Source organism: Adiantum capillus-veneris, chromosome 18 (genome assembly GCF_014529385.1).
Source record: "Adiantum capillus-veneris isolate H3 chromosome 18, ASM1452938v2, whole genome shotgun sequence".
In the NCBI taxonomy this organism is placed as follows: Eukaryota; Viridiplantae; Streptophyta; class Polypodiopsida; order Polypodiales; family Pteridaceae; genus Adiantum; species Adiantum capillus-veneris.
The window spans coordinates 27,840,189-27,854,780 of record NC_140948.1 but is presented as its reverse complement, the minus strand read 5'-3'; the positions used below and the strand labels follow the sequence as shown (position 1 = coordinate 27,854,780).

Here is a 14,592-nt window from a genome sequence, read left to right as displayed (position 1 = left end):
GCGGGTTTGTTAACATTTAATTAACCACTTATAAATATATCACAGCATTTGAAATCAGTTTACTAATTTTTCCTATTTAATTTTCTCAAAAAACAGAGTAATTCTGCCTAATTAATTAAGAAAATTACTCAAAAAATTATAGGATAACTTTCCTAGCTTAATGACTATCTAATGCAACTCTGATAATTACCTTAACTTAATCTAAGCTTAATTAATATATTTATCATTAATTCATGGTTAATTTGGCTAATTTCAGCCCTAATATGATAGGATAATTAATTAGCTTAATATTACTAAGCTTAATTACAATAATCAATAGAGATTAATTAATTAATAGAGGTTTATGAGTATACATAAGCTTAATCTTTGATTTATTAACAAAATAGCTTAATCTAACCTTGCTAATTAAGAAGGATTAGGCTAATTACCGTTTAGGTTAATCAATTAGAGATTAATCTCTAATGATTTCTGCGTAGCAGTCTCTCTAGATGAGAGAGAGTGTGTCAAGGCTCCGAGTCTATGTAAAATGTGAAACTAGGGGTCCTATTTATAGTTTTCTGGCACTCACAAGCTCTCACAGGCTGTAAACGGTAGTTGCTTGAAGTTCAAGCAGCCCCCAACAAGTCAAAAAACGCCCCCTGCTACTAAATGAGTCCTTGGTAGGTCAGTGATGACCCTCCCATTACTTGCTAGCTTTTAAAATGTCAATCTTGCTATAATTTGACCTATTTTTGCTTAATTGGTAAATATCTTGTAAATATCTGGGAGACCTTTAATAAAGTCTATGCTTAAATGATTACTGCAACCCTTCAATTTTACCTATTTTACTCAATTCACAGTGTAAACTTCCAGGGGTCATAACTATGCCAGCTTTTATCGGAATTCAATTCTGAAAATTTCTAGCCCGGGGTTTGTTGTGCTTAAGATTCCAAAAATACCAATATTTGCCATGGTCGGACAATTCTACATTGATTTTTCAATAATCATATCAGTTTGATTAAGCTTTATACAACCTAAGGTTTTAGAAACTAGAAACCTTACAGTAGTACATAATCCTGCAAAAAGATCTCAGATCCACTCTCCCTTCATTGAGAGAAGATCAATAAAATCCATCATCAACAATTGTGGCTTTTGATACAGATTCATGATCTCACTAGAATCACCATAAAGATCTCAAAGTTTTTTGCACACCCCTAGTCTATCAAAAATATTTGTGCGATTTGGTTTTGTAGCAAAATTGAAGCTACCTCTACAACTAAGACCAGAGGAAGAAAAAAACCCCACGGTAGCAAACTTTGCAGCAAAGGATAACCCATCCAATTGATAGCCTTTTATGTTAGGTTTTGTCCTATCAAAAAGACAAAAATACATCATCATCATGTAAAAAAAGGACTGCTAAAAAATTTATGAGCCGTCTGACTTACCAAATGCATAATTGATGGGTCATGGAGTTATCTGCAAAAGCCTTTTTAGCAGCATAAATTTGATCATGAGCATGAAAGAATACTAACATCCAAGATTCAACGATTGTGACTTTATTGAAAGCTTCTATGACCCTTTTTTAAGCTCTAAGACCATATTTAACATCATCATTTACATAACTGGGTGCTTTGAAGCCATAAGGAGCATCTGCAATTTCAAGAGTGTAGTGGCATTTGGGAACAAAGCTCTCCATGTTCTCAACTTTGACTTCAAACACAGAGTATTGGAAAGACAATGTAGTAACATAATCGGAAATAAATGTACAAATGTCAGGACTGCTAACAATGTTTTGAGCGTCCTCAAGTCTTGTTCTCTTAGCTCTAGCTCATCCTAAATGTTGTTTAATTCTTGAGGAGTGCTTTTAATTGGAGCTCGTGAAGTACGATTTTTTAAAAGATAAAAAATAATAAAAAACAAAATATAACACTATCATGTATTCTGCAATACTTCCAACATATTACATCACTATTTGAAAATATGAGAACACGATGTTTGTATTCTAGAATACAAAGATGTGAACACAAGATGATTGTTTCAAACTTTAACCAGAATGAATTAGTTGTATTTCAAAATGAAAAATACTTAAACAATCAACACTTACTGCATTTTTAAAAAGAAAAATAAAATTCTCCAATGGAGAGTGGTGACTTGTAGTTGGATGATGAGTTTGCACCTTGATCCAATCCTTACAATTAAGCTTTTAAATCATGATGCGTTGCATGTAAAGAAATGCCTTTTGCCTAGAGAAAAGGGAAAAAAGTTAGACAAATAACAAAAAAACAATGTAATAAAAGAATTTGATTGCATATTACTTTTCAAACTCTTTAGATATCTCATCAAGGGACAATGCACCTCCTTTGACTCATGTAAGAATTGGAAGAATGATATGTTTCTCTCAAATTCCTTGCAGCGAACGTCAAGGAGTAATCTTCATCTCTTCGGGAATGGGTTTTAAGGCTTCTTCACTACCACCTTTTGCTCTTTGTGCTGTAGTAGGAAGCTTCACTCTTTGGCCCTTAATTTTTCCTTCTTCCCAAAGCTTGAAAAGATTTTCTTTATGCTCCCAAAGGTTACCATTACAAAAAACCAATGGAAAAAGTTATCATATCCCCGGATGTTATGCTTGGCATCCCTCTCACCCTTCTTCGACTTCTTTGTTGCAAGTCCTGCTTGTTCACAGAGTCTGACTTTGAAAGCTTCATTATCTTTTTACCTTGACTTAAATGATTGACCCACTATTGCAAAACTAATGTACCTTCTGAAGAAATGACATGAAAAGTCTCGTTTTTGAATCTACATTATGATCCCATGCCAATGTTTTAGCATCCTCATCAGAAAGACCTGCGTAAACCCATGCTAAAACTGTCTTGTAGCTCTCAACAAATGGATACTCTGCACAAAGCTCTTTCTTGGCAACAAGAGAGTGTGTTCCACCAAGAACAAAGTATCTGTAACTCTCAATTTTTGACTTAACAAAGGATGCTTTATCTGGATAAGTCTTTCGATCAAGAAGAACAAGCAATGGAAGAACATGGGTGGTTGGTTTTTCTTTCACGTGTAACTTCAAATTAATTACATGAGCAGGAATTATGGAACAAACTTCCAAAGGTCTTGTCTAAGTAACTGGGTCAAGTGATGGGTGATCAATTCGTTCAACAAGCAAGATGAGAGGTCTCTCATCAATCATGTTAAACCTTTTGGTCCTCTCATGGACAATATTGAAATCAGAGTCACCAGGAGCACCAAGAACAAAGAAAAGAGGCTCTCTTTCTTCATGTTCAACTATTTCATGAATCTCTTCAACATCTCTACACCATTTGAGTCATTATCATCACTGTCTCCACTTTCATTTGAATCTTTAAAACTTGAATCACCTTCGGAACCACCTTTCATGTTGTAGATATTGTCTTGAAACTCAACAAAAGCTTGACAAAATTTCTAGCAAAACATTAGTCAAGAATAAGAAGGGTGACAAGAAATGCGAAGATAAATGTGTTTTAAAAATGTGCACTCAACTTCAAACGTCATTTTGAAAAATCTTTGCAACTAGAAAGTAAAGATCAAGTGTAATACTTGTATTCTAGAATACAAGTGCAAAGCACTTTTCCTATAAATTTCATAAGCTAATTTCTTTATTTCTAAAAGAAACGTGCTTCACATTGGTGTTTTAGAATAAACGTTCTTTGTACTTGCATTCTAGCATGCATTACGTTTGTATTCTAGAATACAAGCCCAGAGCACTTGTATTCTAGAATACAAGTGCAAAGTACTTGTCTTCTAAAGTACAATTGTAGAGCACTTGTTTTCGCTAAAACAAGTAGCATGCAACTCTATTTAACATATACATGAAACTAGTACTTGTTTTAAAAAAAAACACTTCAAACATAATTGAAAAAAGTTTAGTTCCACTTAGTACTTGTTTCCTAGTAAGCAAGGCATCTTTGAATTTGTCTTGTCGAGAAGTTGGATGTACTTCTTCTATCTTGAAATCCCTGCGTGCAAGTTTGAAAGAATATTTATTCTCTTTGTCATTCCCAAATTGTTTTTCTTTTCCTTCTACAAGGCAATATACAATGTGTTGCGAGGTATTTTCTCTGACATCAACAAGACGACCAGCCACTTTGAAAACACTTTCCTCATTGATGGGACCTTTAACATCAATGGCACAAAGAAATGGAGTAAGAGGTTCCACAATTGTTTGATTCTGTCCAAAAACACCTACTCAAATTGACCAAGCATGACCTTCACGCTTCTTGTGTCATGCATGCTCCCAAAGAACTTGAACAACATGAGATGATGGTTTTTCTTGTTTATGAGAGGTAGTAGGCATACCTCTAGGGGGAACAACAACTTTGTCTAAAGGTACCATTGTTAAAGTCTCATCAATACCTTGAGATTGTTTTGGAAACTGGTGAGCAGCTAACGATTGTCGTCGAGGATCACCACTTTCAAAAGTGGAAGGAGGTTGAAGAAGCTGTCTTCTAGAATGTGTTCCAGCTATTGACACATGTACCTTAGGTTCTTGAAAGTGAGGGCTGATGGGAGCAGGTTTATTACGCGAGGGAGTGAGTGAACCTGTACGACCTGAATCAATTGGACCAGATGAACATTGATTAGCAAGAGTAGATTTTTGTCCTCTTCTTTGTTTCTTGAAAACACGAGCATCACCAAAAGGAGAAGCCATTACAAAAAAGATGATGCAAACATCCAAAAAAGAACCATAAATTCTTGTAATTAAGCATACAAAATCTAGAATATTTACTTCAAAACAATAAGAAACATATTAAATTTAGAAAAAATCAAACAAAGAAGATAAAAAATCTCTCATATTTCAATGCTTTCTTAAGAAGAAAATTAAGAATTTATGTGTATTTAAAAAAAAAAAACTAAAGCATGTCTTTATGTCTTTATTTATGGCACAATAGATCTTTTATACCAAAAGCAAGTACCACAACAATACTCACACTATCTCTTTGCAGAGTGGCTAACGCAACACTCTCAACACTTGAATCTCCAAGCCAACCACATAATCTCACAAATTTCTTCCAACAAATGCTTGCTTAACCAAGGAAGACCAAAGAGAGTAGTTAATACTATCCAACATATCCTCATTTGGAAGTACATCAAGAATAGAAGAATCATTGTTTCTTCATTGATGTGTTCTTATGAATATAACAACAAATCCACACCATGTGTACAAAGATCTACACAACCAATGTACCAAACAACCAATGGTAATTTCCTCTGCACAACGTTTCAAGAAGCAATAGCAGCAGGGCACGCAGCAAGCAGGGCACCATGTCTCTTAGGTTCTCTCTTGCTCTTTGAGGTAGGGTGGTCAATATCTGCCATCCCTCTCTCTCTTTCTATGTCACACACACACACACACACACACACACACACACACACACACACACACACACACACACACACACACACACACACACACACACACACACACACACACACACATGCACAACTGAAAGTATTGCATGTTTGAAACGGGGTCGCTTAGTCTCAAGCTTGCCACCTTTGATTGGACATGTTTTGCTTGCTTTTTTCCCTATCACCATTACAAGGTGCTTCATGTCCCGATAGCTTCACCACCCAACCGTGACCATTGTATGTTTCTTTTTCAGTTTCATTTTGTTCAATGATGCATATCCATGGACATAGATATGAACACACACACACACACACACACACACACACACACACACACACACACACACACACACACACACACACACACACACACACACACACACACACACACACACACACACACACACACACACCTACACGTAGAGAGTCTTGTTTCAGCATTAGGATTTGTTATTGGTGCAAAAATCCTTCCTTTTAGGAGATTTTATCTCTTATTAGTTACTTCTTGTGGTGAAATGATGATAAAAAATGTTATTTCGATGGGTCATTTAATTATAAAACTGTTTTTATATGTATATTTCAGGTGGAACCCACCTCCATTTACTAGAATCCAAAATACAAAACTTTGCATGTCAAGACAAGACTTCCATGAAGTCTACAACCTCAGCCTGGACGGGGTTGACAACCCACACTTTATGGATGTTACAAAGAAAGACTGGTTGTCTATGTTCTACAATCCAAAGGGCAGAAGGTGAAGCTTCAAACCAAACGGTCAGAGCTTTATGATAAATTCATGATGCTGTATCAGATGGTTTACCAGGAGTTACCTATAAACGGTGAGTGCGCTGCCTGGTTTGCCAAAGCATTTGCATTTGAAAATTGCCAGAGGGCGGACTTGTCTCTCGACAAGTCCAAATACTAGGTAGCTTGGGCTGTTGTGGCTGAGAACTCAGTTACTCGACTGGGGCACATAAGCAAAGGCTCTCCAACAAGATGTCCAGAGTAATGATGCACATGACTGACTAGAAAACAGTGTGCAAGTCAGTATTGGTAGCTCAGTCATCAAAGGCAAGTGTGGATACGTCAAATAGTCGGGATGTAGAGCTGGCACAGATCATGCGATTTGATGCACAAGCTAAAGTTAGGCAGCTTGAGAGTGAAATAGGGCAGATCTCTAAAGAAGTGCAGCAAGCACAAGTGGAAGTGTAGGTTCAGTCAAGGGCAGACACTTTCTTGAAACAGTTATGGGAAGCACGAGAAGAATTAGCCACGCTTGAGGCTAGTGGCAATGTGCCGTTGGAGGCCTTGTACATATGGTAGGCTTTTTGTGGTTTGCTCACATTTTTGGATAGTGTTTGCCAGTTTTTGCAGGAGATAGAAGAATAAAGATGCTTTTTGGTTGAATGTTCAACGAGGGGGTTGGGCAATGATGGTGCAACCAAAGTGTGTCGATCCTAACAGAGGGCACATACAATGATGTGTATGCTTATAGATGCATGGCAAAGGGCTAGAGCAGATGGGAAGAACTTGTGCAGACAAATGGCAGTGAAGATGTATGCCTTACGTGGTTTTGTAGGCCAAAAAGGCTCCAGATAGGGCCTCACAAGGTGGCAGTAGAGGGGAGAGATTTCACATGGGGAGAAGCCCCCCCCCCCCCCCCCCCCCCCCCCCCCCCCCCATTTTGGCAGTTGAGGGGAGAGTTTGGATGAGGTTTTTGCAGGTGAGCTCTGGGGGAGTCAGGAAGGAGAAGAGGAAGAAGAAGAGAGGGGAGTTGTTTTTGCTCAAGGGATCCCTCCGCCTAGGGGAGGCGAACTTGGAGGCGCATTCCTGAGGTTTTGAGGAGGCAAAAGCGAGCAGTTTGAAGCGAAGCTGTCACCATAGATGGTTTTTGGGGCCGTGCTCTCAATGAGGAGAGTTGCACGAGCGGTGAAGCCAGAGATTGCAGGTTTTTCTTTGTTGCTCGAGGTCTCCATGTCGAGTAGGTTGTAGCAGTTTTTGATGATTGTGTAGACAAGATTTTTTTGTCATAATTGAAGCAGACCACATCGATTTTTGGTGTCGTTTCTTCCCCTTTCCCTCCTTCTTCTCTTTGCTCTGTTCCAACAACCCGGTGTCGGTGTTGGAGATGTATATACCTCCGCAAGCCTCTATGTGTGTGTGAGAGAAAGAGAAAGTGGAGTGTGCTACGATATGATCGTAAACGGGCCGGATTGGTGTGGATTTTGCCGATTGTGCGAGTTTTGAAGGTGAACTCTAGTGGATTGGGGTGCAGTGATTATCCTGGGCTATAGAGAGGAAAACTGTTTGGGTTTCGGGTGTGCTCTCCTTTCCCCCATCCAATGGTGATACCTATACAGGTTGTTAGTAGAGAGCAAGCTCAAAAAGCAAGAGAAGAACAAATAAGCGAGGAACCCAAAATAGATGCACCTAGTTATGAACAGAAAAGTCAACAAAACACTTGAAAGGCTAGGAAGGCATGCCTGAAAGCTAGGAAGGAACGTGCATATACATCCCTAGCAGAAGAGTTAAAGCAAACTAGGGACATATTAGAGAGATTAGAAAATCAAAATAATCTTGAGTTGGAAGTTCTATACCAGAGAACCTAACGAGAAAGAGAGACCAAGGAGTGCAACTTCAGGGGGATCAGTGCTAGTTGAAAAGGTGAATGAACCTCTAGACGCATTTATGAAAGCCTACAAAGCGTGACTTCGAACTAACCAAAACTACGAACAAAAGTGGATGACATATCCTTACGTTGAGTTGGAAAAGCAAATGTTGGAGATGTGTCAAAAAATGATCCAAATTGCCCAAGCTTTGCCAGAGCCACCAACAAGCAAACCAAAGAGTTGGATAGAAGTTCTATCTCTAACACCGATAACCCCACAAAGACACGAAACTGAAAAAAAAATTGAGAATCCCATAGCTGAATTTGAAAAGCCATGAATAGCGATGAATACCATAGATGAGGCATATGAGGGCTTCCATACTAAGATACCAGAGACCTACAGAGAGGATGATAACTTAGACAACCTTTGGAGATAGATACAAGAAGCAAACAAGGCGAACGAGCTGAATCAGAGAGTCAACCAAACCAGTAAGGGGGGGGCTGTCTTTTGTCCACCTATAGAGAAATTCAAGGTAGGATCTCAAGCAAATCTAGATATTTTCTCATATTGGGGGAATAGAGGATATGTATGATCTTTAGAAAGTCAGCCTCAATCTTTAAAAAGCTTACCCTCATACATGGGAGAGTATGAAGAAAAGTCTGATGTGAAGGCGGTGCCATCTCAAAGACTCTTGTCAAGAAAGGATATGGACTCTAAGGGATTAATAGACATATTTTCTATGCCTGTGACATGCACTATTATGCTAGCAAAGTTTCTCTGAGTATGACAAGGGTGATAAAATGATAAAAGGAGAGAAAGAAGATTTTTACACCTCTCTAAGAATTTTGAAGGAGAGGATGATGCGGATAATGAATGCTCTCAAAACTTGAGTGAATAGAAAGGAATGATAGCATATTTTTGGTTTTATGATTTTTCCAAATAAAAAACCTAGACGTCAAGAGCACTACGAAAAGAGAGAGCTGAAAACAAACCAAGAGAGAACCCTATGCCTAGAATAAGGGATAAAACACTGTTTTTGATGCTTGTAAACGGTGACTATTGTGTCAAGGACAAGATATGTAGAAGGCTCTTTGAAGCTCAAGATCTAAAAACAAAAGAGAGCATAAGAAACCTGCAAAAACAAACTAGAAAGTCAGAATCTGAAAAAAAATCCAAACAAACAAAAGAACCAGAATTATTTGAGTTTGAAGAAACTAAATGGACTAAGGTGGAGATAAAGAAGAAGTACCAAGAGCTTAAGAGAATGCTCAAGGAAGTATGGACAACGGAAGTAGAAAGTGGGAAAGGAGAAGATGAGAAAAATGTGGACAAAATGAGTGTGCCTTTCCACTATAGAAAGTTCACTATTCAAGATCGAAAGGTGGTGATGATAGAACCTCTATGAGAGAAAAAGTACAAAGAGTCCTACGATGGGCTTGAGGATGCAAAGAAGATAGACTTGGTAGGACTCGGAGAAGAGCCACGTCCAACCTACATAGCAACAGATCTAAGTTCGAAAAAGGAGGAGAAGCTCATAAGTCTTCTCAAGGAGTACAAGGACATGTTCACTTGGTCATATAAAGACCGGAAAGGAGTAGATCCTACGATACTCCAGCACACAACCCCTTTAAAACCCGATGCAAAGCCTAGCCACCAATAGAGACCTTATATGTACAATGATACGTTTGTTAAGTGCATCAAGGAGAATTCTGATAAATTAAAGGAGGCTAAGTTTATCTACGAGATAGAACACACCGAATGGGTATCCCCCATTGTGGTACACTACAAGAGGTTATGTGCACTTGTGATGCTTTTAATGACGCAAATACATTGGGTTTTTATACTCCCCGGTGTCTCTAAGATTGTCGCTAATAGCATCGCTACAAGAACGTCGCTATATGGGTGGAAGCATGACTGGGTGGTACACTTTTATGGTTGAAAGCTCTTTTTTAGTAGCCACTTAATAACTATGTCATTAGCTGTTAGCACCTTTGAAATTTTTGGATTCAAAAAATAATGGAAAAAAACACCAAGCTCGTACTTGCGAGAGAGGTCCCAGAAGCTCGTACTTGCGTGGGTGTTGAGCACACTGAGTGCATTCATGTAGCTTCTCTTCGTCTCAAAAACATAGCTCTCTTTGTATCCACAATCCATCATAAATGTGCACTTTTAACCTCCATACTAATACATGTTTTTTGTAAGATACACACAGGAAGATTTTTTGTATGGCTGAAAACTATCTTTTCCTGTGATGCTCAGAACAAAATTCTGAGGGCATAAACAGCTCCGAAAGGGGGGTAAAACTTAGGGACACATAATTGGAAATCTCTCGAAATGTTGAATATGCAAATCCAAGCTCCGGACCCAAAAAATGCTTGTAAATTCCTAGCACCTGTGCAAAAACGCAAAAATGACTTGCACACAGCCATGTAAAGTACACACATGAAGATAGAGAAAACTCACTTAGAGAACAAGGAGATGTAGAACACAAAGATGGAGATGAAGATTAAAAAGACATACCTAGATACGACCTCTCGAGAGAGCAAACCCTTCTCGTTGTGTTTAGATTAGAAGAGTGTTAACCCTCGTGGCTCACGGACACCCTATCGCCTACGACGGACACTGTAACCGTATTATTTATTTAAGTAGAGTCAGGCACCGGGCTTGCCGGTCCAAAAGGGAAAGGTAGAGTGATCGCCGATGAGAGGCGCACTCTAACACGAACATGCTAGGGTTAGTTGGCTAAGCATGGGCGCCCAAGTGTGAATGGGGTGAGCTCACATAAAAGCCAATTAAACCTAAAATTGAGTCATTCTCTCATTGTGCAATAGAAGCTACTCTTGCTCCATCTCCACCTTCTCCTTCACCATCTCCTTGTGTGTGTGCGTGTGTGTGTGTGTGTGTGTGTGTGTGTGTGAGAGAGAGAGAGAGAGAGAGAGAGAGAGAGAGAGAGAGAGAGAGAGAGAGAGAGAGAGAGAGAGTGCGATCGAGCGTTGCGGCGGCACGACGGCGGCGAGGCGGTTGAGCGCGGCGTAACGGCGTCTCCCTCTTCTTCGCGGCGAGGAATCCTCTACGGCAGGAGCATAAGGCGGTGAGTGACACACCATTGCCCTCTTTGAGCTTACTAGTTAAACTAGTTGTGTGCTTGGAGCCGTCTGCGGCTCGTACACGGTGTATCGGCAAGTCCCTTGCTTCGACAGTGCGGCAAGGAGCGCACATTTTTGGCGCCGCTGCCGGGGAATAGCCCTGCACTAAGGCCAAGAGGCACTTTGTGCTTCTTGTATGAGTGGTTTGCAGTAGGAAAGAAGAGGGAGAGGAAGGCATATTTTTTCTGCAAGTTGTTAATTCTGTTAGTCTGTTGCGCACAGTTTGCATTTTCTGTTTTTCTGCTGCGTACATTTAGTATTAGTTAGACAGATAGCAAAATTCTGTTTTTCTGTTTGCACACAGTTAGCATTTCTTGCGTTTTTTGCATTTTCTGTGTTTTCACAGCACAGTTTTGTCAAGTTTCAATTTCTGCATTTTCTGTGTTTTCTGTGTTTTTTGGTTTGTGCACAGTTAGGCGCACAGTTAGTTAATTAAGTAGGTTAGTAATTAGGTGAACCACTGATTATCAGGTCAGTAGGTAGGTGGGACAGTAAATAGTTAGGTGAGGTCAACGCGCACCAAAACGCGTACCAAATAATATCTCAAAAAAAAATGTAAAAAATAAAAAATAAAAATTTTTGGAAAAAAAAAATCCAAAAAAAAAAACGTGAGCGAGGGGGAGGTTAGATTTTCGAAAATAAAAAACGTGAGTTATAAAAACGGACGGGTTGGTTTGTATAAAAGTTAGATCGGGATCGGGATCATTTCCCCAAGCCGAAGCCCAGGCCCAGGCCCAGGCCTCAGACTTTTGATATATACTAGACTCACTCTTATATATATACCCTACCTCCTCAAGAGGGAATGAGAGCATGTGGGACAAGTCCTCCACTCTCCTCCCTTCTCTTCCCACTTGCACCTTTAGACTTGCTATTTGGAGCCTAGTTCCCTAGCTAGGAAAAGACTGTTTCGGGCTTTTCTGGAGCAAAATAGAACCAAACGGTGGGCTGTAAAGCACAGCGCGTCCCTCCTAGCGATACGCTCGTTTCGAGCTATCACACGGCCCATTCCACGACACGCTCTAAAAAATCTTGCAAAAAAACAAACAAAAAACACGCTAAAAACAAGTCACAAGGCCTCCTAGAGCAGCTTTTTGACACCTTAGGGTATCAAAAGCACATGCACTTACGCTCTGGGCGGGTGCTAGAACACGAGCATATTGAGGGTGCCTCTGTTCATACGGACACCCATTACCCATCCACGATAGGCTCTAGACCCTCAGCGGGGACACAAGGTAGCACCACCCAAGACCCTAAAATAGCCGCTAGTGATTCCTCCTCCGACTCAAAAATCATGGAAGCATACCCTACCCAAAACACTGAGAGAGAAGGCCATGCACCTCCGGAAGCTCCATAGCCTAGTACTAGTATGTTTAGCCGTTTCATGGAAACATTAGGTAGAGCTACTCGCTCGGAACCTGATGGAAATGAAGCACACGAAGGGGGTGGGGAAGTGGACTCTCCTTTCACATCGCACGTGGATCCCACACCCCCAAAGAGTTTCCATGTGGATATCCTGCCAACTTCTTACCAAGAAGGCCCTGTTGAGCTGCCTCCTTCAGAAGTTCCCTCTAGAGTACCGTTGGTGACAAGTAAAACCACGGGGAGCAACATTGCTTCTACCTCACAAGAAACCGTTAACACGTCGACTCTAGAAGGATTGTTCATTAATGATCATTGGACATACGATCTCCACACTGAGGTGTTGACGGATCTACACTCTGGCCACGCCTACCATGTAGGATGGATGGAGATTGTACAATCCACCTCTAGTGCCACGAGCATCGAAGATCAACAGAAAATGATATGTAATGTTATCCATGGCATTATTCAATCAGAAAGGCAAAACCGAGGGGTAAATATACTCTCAACTCGCCCCATGAGATTTCTGGATACGAGCAAGGCTCAACAGCCTACTCTATCACAAATGGAGACTCCTCTAATGAGCCCCATGGACCCATCTTACGTCATTTCACCTGGGGTCTCTATGCAATCTGAGCCTCCGAGCGACAACTTTAGCTTCCCTAACTTGGCTCAACCCTCTATTAAGGAAAACACAGTGCTCACTCCAGGGATAAGCCTGACAGAGAATGTACCGATGACATCTTCGGTTAGCGCAGTGCCACTACCTAGTGTCGTAATACCTAATATGGGGCCTCAACCGTATGTACCTCTAGCCCCTTATGCACACATGGCCCCCACACCTCCAATTGTACCACTTGTTTATGCTCCTCGAGTGCCGCTCCCTAGCCCTTATCCGAGTGGACCTATGCCCGGTTATGTTCCATATCCTGCATCATCCACACATATGCCAAGACAGGTACCCATCCCTCTCCCACATATGATTCCAAGAGTACCTCCACCGGCCCTGCCTCCTCACATAGGTGACTTGGCAGTGTTTGCTCAAACCATAGGTTGATCTATCGCGGAAAATATGCATCACGCATCTGATAGAGAGCCTAGAAGTAAGGCAGTACAAATTGCCAAACTCACGCAAAAATTCAATGGGGACGAAGATGCTAGAAAACACATTGAAGTGTTTGAACAAGTATGTGATTCCTTAGGGGAACGCAACGAACTACATAAGTGCAATGCCTTAAGCTTGACATTAAGTGGGAAGGCTGGAGATTGGTATAGAACCCTAAGGGTGGACAAGAAAACAATCTACCCTACCCTTCGAAGGTTGTTTCTAAAGGAGTACATACGAGAAGGTGTGCTTTGGGGTGTAGCATCTCAGCTACAGAAGGCCGAACGTAAGGAAGGAGAGTCAGTAAGGGACTTCATTAGTCGTCTAAAGCACTTAAACTCTCGCTTCCCTGTAAATGAGCGCTTCAACAATAACCAACTGCTTGATCGATTCATTCGAGGGTTGAGGAATGAAGGAATCTATAATGGACTAGTGATTAGAGGTATCACAACCTGGGAAGATGTCACTGCCAATGCAATCCAATTAGAGGACAACTTGATGATAGCAGGCATGAGGGTGTCTACTGACACGAGATCCACTAGCTCACAAGCCATTGAGTATGAACCCATGACTGCAAAGCCCATTGCCAATGAGCCAAAGGTATTTGAGACATTCTTGACAGACCTCACCAAGGCAATCCAAGAGTCTCTTAATGATAATCAACCCCCTCAAAATAGTCACATGTATCCAAGAAGGGAGCAACAATGGTGTTCCATTTGCTTAGGTCCACATAGCACTAGTGAGTGCCCTACGTTTAGAGTAAAATTTAATGGAACTTGCAACGCATGTGGTAGGTATGGTCACCAAGCTAAGGATTGTTTAATGATCAAACGTATGATGGCAAATAGACCACCTGTAGCCTGGACGGATGCACCTCGAGCTCCTGTATTGATGCCTGCTCCACCTGTTGAGCAACTACCGCAACACATGGTCCCTAGATCTCAAAATGTTGTACAAGCTACACCGCTACCACCTCCTGTGCTAGGACCGCAGCCCCCGCATCCAAGAG

At 40.8% G+C, this 14,592-nt stretch overlaps 1 pseudogene; it reads left to right on the top strand.

Moving 5' to 3' along the window:
• Positions 1–6,015: 6,015 nt before the first annotated feature.
• Positions 6,016–6,576, top strand: LOC147435399 (uncharacterized; annotated as a pseudogene).
• Positions 6,577–14,592: the final 8,016 nt, after the last annotated feature.